Source organism: Rhinoderma darwinii, chromosome 1, assembly GCF_050947455.1.
Source record: "Rhinoderma darwinii isolate aRhiDar2 chromosome 1, aRhiDar2.hap1, whole genome shotgun sequence".
NCBI classification, from domain to species: Eukaryota; Metazoa; Chordata; class Amphibia; order Anura; family Rhinodermatidae; genus Rhinoderma; species Rhinoderma darwinii.
Genome location: NC_134687.1, coordinates 484,929,500 through 484,935,507, shown reverse-complemented (window position 1 = coordinate 484,935,507; position 6,008 = coordinate 484,929,500).

Sequence of the window (6,008 nt, the reverse complement as noted above, 5' to 3'; positions counted from 1 at the left end):
ATTGCGAACTTCTCGGTCATCGCTAAGCCTCTTACGGATCTCACTCGCAAAGGTGCTGATCTCCTCCACTGGCCTCCTCAGGCTGTCCAGGCTTTTGAGGTCCTTAAGAAGTGCTTTATCTCGGCCCCTGTGCTGGTTCAGCCCAACCAAATGGAGCCATTTAACGTGGAGGTTGACGCGTCCGAGGTGGAAGTGGGGGCTGTCTTGTCCCAGGGTACCAGGTCCCTCACCCATCTCCGTCCCTGTGCCTACTTCTCCAGGAAGTTTTCGCCCACTGAGAGTAACTATGATATTGGCAACCGCGAACTCTTAGCCATTAAATGGGCATTTGAAGAGTGGCGCCACTTCCTGGAGGGGGCTAGGCACCAGGTAACGGTCCTTACCGACCACAAGAATCTGGTTTTCCTAGAATCTGCCCGGAGGCTAAACCCGACACAAGCTCGATGGGCGTTATTTTTTACCAGATTCAACTTTTTGGTCACCTATAGGGCTGGGTCTAAAAATATTAAGGCTGATGCACTGTCGCGTAGCTTCATGGCCAGCCCTCCTTCGGAGGAAGATCCTGCTTGTGTTTTGCCTCCAGGTATAATCATTTCCTCTATTGATTCTGATTTAGTCTCTGAAATTGCGGCTGATCAAGGTTCAGCTCCCGGGAACTTTCCTGAGAACAAGCTGTTTGTTTCCCTGCAATTCCGGCTAAGGGTTTTTAGGGAAAATCATGACTCCGAACTATCTGGTCATCCAGGCATCCTGGGTACCAAGCACCTCATTGCCAGATACTATTGGTGGCCTGGGTTGCCTAAAGACGTTAAGGCCTACATCGCCGCTTGTGAAGTTTGTGCTAGGTCCAAGACTCCCAGGTCCCGACCAGCGGGCTTAATATGTTCTTTGCCCATTCTCCAGAGACCTTGGACCCATATCTCCATGGATTTTATCACCGATTTGCCTCCATCTCAAGGCAAGTCGGTGGTGTGGGTTGTAGTAGACCGCTTCAGTAAGATGTGCCACTTTGTGCCCCTCAAGAAACTACCCAATGCTAAGACGTTAGCTACGTTGTTTGTCAAACACATCCTGCGTCTCCATGGGGTCCCTGTCAATATTGTTTCTGACAGAGGGGTACAATTTGTTTCATTATTTTGGAGAGCCTTCTGTAAAAAGTTGGAGATTGATCTGTCCTTCTCCTCTGCCTTCCATCCTGAAACTAATGGCCAAACTGAGAGGACTAATCAGTCTCTAGAACAATATTTAAGGTGTTTTATCTCTGACTGTCAATATGATTGGGTCTCATTCATTCCCCTCGCCGAATTTTCCCTTAATAACCGGGTCAGTAACTCGTCAGGGGTCTCCCCCTTTTTCTGTAATTTTGGGTTTAATCCACGGTTCTCCTCCGTTTCACCTGGTAGTTCCAACAATCCCGAGGTAGAGGTCGTTCATCAGGAACTGTGCACAGTCTGGGCCCAGGTTCAGAAGAACCTAGAGGCGTCCCAGAGCATACAAAAGACTCAGGCAGATAGAAGACGTTCTGCTAACCCCTTGTTTGTGGTCGGGGATCTGGTGTGGCTATCGTCAAAAAATTTGCGCTTTAAAGTCCCGTCCAAGAAGTTTGCTCCCCGGTTTATAGGGCCGTACAAGGTCATTGAAGTCCTCAACCCTGTCTCCTTCCGACTGGAGTTGCCCCCGTCTTTTCGAGTACACAACGTTTTTCATGCCTCCCTCCTTAAACGCTGCTCCCCGTCCTTGGCTCCCTCGAGGAAACCTCCGGTCCCTGTTCTCACCCCTGAGGGTGTAGAATTTGAGGTGGCCAAGATTGTGGACAGCAGGATGGTCAAAGGCTCCCTCCAGTACCTGGTCCATTGGAGAGGATATGGGCCTGAGGAGAGGACTTGGGTACCTGCCCGGGATGTTCACGCTGGGGTATTGGTCAGGAGGTTCCACCTTCGTTTCCCCAATAAACCAGGTCCACCATGAAAGGGTCCGGTGGCCCCTCATAAAAGGGGGGGGGGTACTGTAAAGGATCTGCCAGACACAGCTTCTGTGTCAACGCCCATAGGTAATCAGTCTGCACCTGCTTCTATGTCTGTGAGACTGACTCCATCTTCCACCACTCAGGATGGCAGGCTTAGGAGTGGGAGAGCCTATCACAGCCTGGCCAGACGGAGCTAGCTCCCGCCCTCTGTCTATTTATACCTGCCTTTCCTGTTCCTCCTTTGCTTGTGATTCTTCTCTGCTGGTTTCCTGGCCCTGCTGCAGCTTCTTGAACTACTGACCCTCTGCTTGTTATTGACCTTGGCTTTACTGACCACTCTTCTGCTCTGCATTTTTGTACCTTGCTCAACTCCTGGTTTGACTCGGCTCGTTCACCTCGCTTGTTGCTCACGGTGTTCCCGTGGGCAACTTCCCCATTTCCCCGGCTTCTTTGTACCCTTGTCTGTTTGTCTGTCGTGCACCTATTGAGTGTAGGGACCGTCGCCCAGTTGTACCCCGTCGCCTAGGGCGGGTCATTGAAAGTAGGCAGGGACTGAGTGGCAGGTAGATTAGGGCTCACCTGTCTGTCTCCCTACCCCGACATTACAGAAATCTTATGGATGATGAAATCTCGCACAATTGGTGTGAACGGCACCCGGGCACATGTATCACTGCCTCCTGAATGTATCCATCATAGAAAAATGGTCTGCTTTTTGTTTCCGAAACAGTGTCACCCTTGTTTATTGGCTGTGTCTCAACCCCATTCAACTGAAAGGGACAAAACTGCAATAAAAAACACAGCCCATGGAGAAGAGTGGTGTTGTAATGGAATAAAAAAGCAAACCTTTTTTTATTTTATTTCATACAACCCCTTTTAAATCTGTTTTAACCAATCAAAGGTATCTAAAAACCCATGATCCCTGGAGCAAAAGTTCAGCTTGAGTCTATTGAATGGATCAATGTAAACATCCCTGATGGTCTAGGGCAGTGCAGTAGATGTCAGCGTATCTGGTAATCTAGGACAGAAAAGGGGCTAATGTTCCATACCGAGTGTCCAGTAGTTTACTCACCTTTCCAGATTCTATTGACAGGAAGCTAAACACTGATCATAAGTATCAAAGCGGGGGCAATAGAAAGGACTGTGCAAATTGTGATTGTATAGCAGAACAGCGATCTCTATGATCATGCAGATTGCTTTATGAGCGATCTACCCTATCAGTGGGGGTACTTTTAAACGGCCCGGCCTGGGCCGTGTAAACCGCGCTCAATTGCTCCTTTCACAAGGAGCTATGTATGGGGACGAGCGCTTGTTACTTCGACCACTCGTCAACCATACATTTCTATCATGTCGGCAGCAGAGATGTTCTGCCGATAACGATAGTATTTTGGGCATTTAAAATAATACAATCAGCCGATGAATGAGCGTTTGCTCGTTCATCGGCTGATCGCTGCACAGGGCAATTATCGGGAACGAGCGTTCGGTGAACGCTTGTTTGCCTGATAATTGGCCGGTGTAAAAGGGCCCTAAAAGGACAAGCACGAGTGTGCAGATTCTTCATGATTTTTCACAGATTAAAGCATAAAGTGACATGGCATCTGTAGGCTTTCTTGGCTAAAGGTCCTGGTCACATCCGCGACATCTGCATCCCCCAAAGCTACGGAATCTGTACCATGGTTAATATATGAGAATTGCATTGCTCAATCCGAAGCCCCTGCAACTAGCTCATCTCTACTGTTGACTGAACTCTGCTACAGACATTTAGGCATATAGGTGGAGGCTACATGGAGGCTTTTTGTAGCGTGACACACAAATTACGCAACAAAAAATCACTGTATAGCTCTAGGCGAGGTCACAGGGAAGAAAGGACATGCCGTCTTTTTTCCCCGCGGGCGGCTAAAAGCCGCCTGAAAAAAAACAAAAAACGCCTCCGCCTCCCATTGAAATCAAGATTTTGGAAGTTTTTTCGAGTCAAAATGAGCGCCAAAAAACTCAGTGTGGACTGGGCCTTAGATAGCAGCACTGAACAAGCTAAAAATAAGCTATCATCCTCTCTTTTTATACCAGGTAATTATAGATGATGCAACTCCATACTACCATAATCTGCGCACCTAATTTACATAACAAGCTGCGGTTATGGCCATTGATACTTTATTTTATTCTGATTGATTTATATGTCAAGAGCACAAAAAAAATACAATTTCTGCAATTAACAATCTCTCCTTAGAATAAATACATACTACCACAAGCAGGAGGCTTACAACAGTTCAGTAATACGTGACACGTTTCGATATATGCTGTCAAAAGTCTACTTGTTATACACTAAAAGGTCACAGACCCCTTTGGAGTTTAAAGGATCAACAGATTAACAACAGAGGCGCCAACAAATCTAACGGAAGTCACACACACTAAGTAACGTGTCCTATATGTGACAAGTTATAACAGTCTTCAATGGATGAAGTGACGTGGAAGATGCTCCTAGCTAGATGTGTCTATTAGCTATCCTACGTTAAACATCATGCACACGAACAAAGGATTTTTACTGTCCTCAAATACGGCTCCGCAAATACGGATGCACATCCGTAGGCACCTGCAATTGCGGAAGCGCCCATAGACTTCTATGGGCGAGTCCGTTCTGCAATAGCAGACAAGAATAGGACATATTCTATATTTTGCAGATCATTTCTATGGCGCAGACACACATCCATAAATATATACAGAAGGGTGTCCGTGGTCAAAAGAAATTAATGGGTCCGCAATTTAATCTGTAATTACCTGGGTCCGTAATTAAGGATGTGCATCAGGCCTAAGGCCTCATGCACACGACTGTAGCCATGTGCATGGCCGCGTGCATTACTTTCTATGAGCCTGGACCGCAGAACACGGCCGTAATAAGACATGTCCGTTCTTTCTGCGGTCCAGGCTCCTATACTGCATTGCAGTATATCGTGATTCTGACAGGCTTCTATTAAGCCCTGCCAGAGGCAGCGCTTAATAGGAGCACAAAGTTGGAGGACCTGGTGGCCTTTATTAGGCCCCCAGGCTGACATAGCAACCATCTCCCCCCGCGATTGCGTTGCAGGGGGCGTGATGAGCTGTTAGAAAGCGGGGGGGCGACCCCCTTTAATGATTTAAATGCTGCGGTCGCTATTGACTGCAGCATTTAACGAGTTAAACGAGCGGGATCGCGCTCGAGCTTGATGCCGCTCGTTACTCTGAAGTGTCGGCTGTAACATACAGCCGACACCGGCATCTTATGGAGCGGGTTCACTCCGTGAGCCCGTTCCGTACTTCCCCTACCCGAATTTGGCGTATGGATACGTCAAATGTCGGGAAGGAGTTAAAAGAACAAATGCTGGAAATGGATCACTCTGTGTGTTATGAATCTATATAATATATGAGAGAATTGAATTACTGAAATAAATTAACTTTTTGATGATATTTCTAATTTATGAGGAAGGACTAGTATATGCAGCTTTTGCCCAACTTCTGCCCTGTAGGGTTTGATCTCTGTGACTGTACATCTCTGGTCTAGCGTACGTTTTGCTTTATAATTAGTGCTTATAGCAAATAAAATATAAAAATAATAAAGGTTCTGACTATTAAACCAACCCTCCGGTCCTGGGAGAACATTTTAAATATGATGGTCTAAAAGGAGTAGTATCACCTGCTGCCCTTCAGCTGTGCAGCTCTGCCATGAATACGCCGTTTTAGGGTCCCCTCTGTGCTGTCCCAAAATGGCTGCAGCGCTTCTTAGTCTATGAGTCTGGGACACTCCCACTATTCTCGGATTAGCCAGAGCTGCTCACGTGAGCATTTCTGTCCAATCCATGAATGGAGGGAGTGTTTTAGGCTCAGTCTGAGAAGCTTTGTGGTCATTTTGAGACAACACAGAGAGGACCCTTGAACGGCAGATCCACAGCAGAGGGGTACAACTGGAGGTGGCCAGGTAATATTACTCCATATACCAGATCACATTTATAATTTTGTCCTGAGCACGGAGGGTCGCTTTAAGGACTCCATATTACATTTTTAAATGCATCTA